The 913-nt window shown below is 36.6% G+C and overlaps 1 protein-coding gene across 1 annotated transcript in view; it reads right to left on the bottom strand.

Annotated features, from left to right (window-relative positions):
• Window positions 1-913, bottom strand: part of SPATA18 (spermatogenesis associated 18) — a 38,796-nt gene that overhangs the window by 10,124 nt on the left and 27,759 nt on the right. The gene's annotated exons all lie outside the window — the stretch shown is intronic.

The raw sequence follows: 913 nt of genomic DNA, 5'->3' as shown, positions 1-913 counted from the left end.
CTATGAGCCCACAGAACATCATATTACTGGTCAAGAAAAAACTGTCAGTCCAGTGTTTGTGTTATACATAAGCACATATCAAGAGTCAAGCATATTTCCTGGAATATATTAATTCAACAAACAGTTATTAGATGCCTATTATGTAGTAGGCACTGGGAAAACTCAGTTATGCAATAAAGACATGGTCTCTGTGCTTACAGAGCTTTAACCAACTCAGTAAATGATTCATAATTACATAAACCAGGGGTTGGCAAACTTTGTTCTATGAAGAGCCAGATAGTAAATATTTGGGCTCTGCAGGCTACATATAGCTTCTGTCTCATATTTCTTTTTTTTTTTTTTAAACAACCCTTTAAAAAAGTAAAACCATTCTTACATTCTTAGCTCTCAGGCAGTATTTCTGAAATACAGGCCAGGTCCAGATACAGCCCATAGGCCACAGCTTGCTGACCCCTGGCATAAGTGAGTTCAGAATTTCTGATAATTCGGCTCTCATACCAATGCTTTGTTTTGTTTCTTAATATTTAACTATTCTCATAACTGATTCTTAGTATCTCAGTAGGGCACTCACCCACAGAATAAACGTATTTGCTGTGGAAATTAAGGATTATATATGTGCACTGTTTTAATTTGCCATACTCAAGTAGCTGACGTGTTAGCAGTTTTTAGTAACTACTCTTAAATAACTTGAATGAGTTAACACAATCACAACCTTCTGCTTTTTCTAAGAACTGAAAGAAACCAATCAAATGATAGCCTGTAGCAATAATATAGCCACTGGGTGTGTCTATGCCCATATTAGACAAAAGGTACAGAGCAAATCAGCTTCGTATATATCCTTTGAGATAGGCCTGCATTTATAGATACTTCTTTAATAAAAGAAAAAGGGTGAGGGGAGGGAGGGTGAGGGGAG

Source organism: Galeopterus variegatus, unplaced genomic scaffold (assembly GCF_000696425.1).
Source record: "Galeopterus variegatus unplaced genomic scaffold, G_variegatus-3.0.2 Scaffold4231, whole genome shotgun sequence".
NCBI classification, from domain to species: Eukaryota; Metazoa; Chordata; class Mammalia; order Dermoptera; family Cynocephalidae; genus Galeopterus; species Galeopterus variegatus.
The sequence above is the reverse complement of the archived record's forward strand: the minus strand, read 5'-3'. Positions and strand labels throughout refer to the sequence as shown.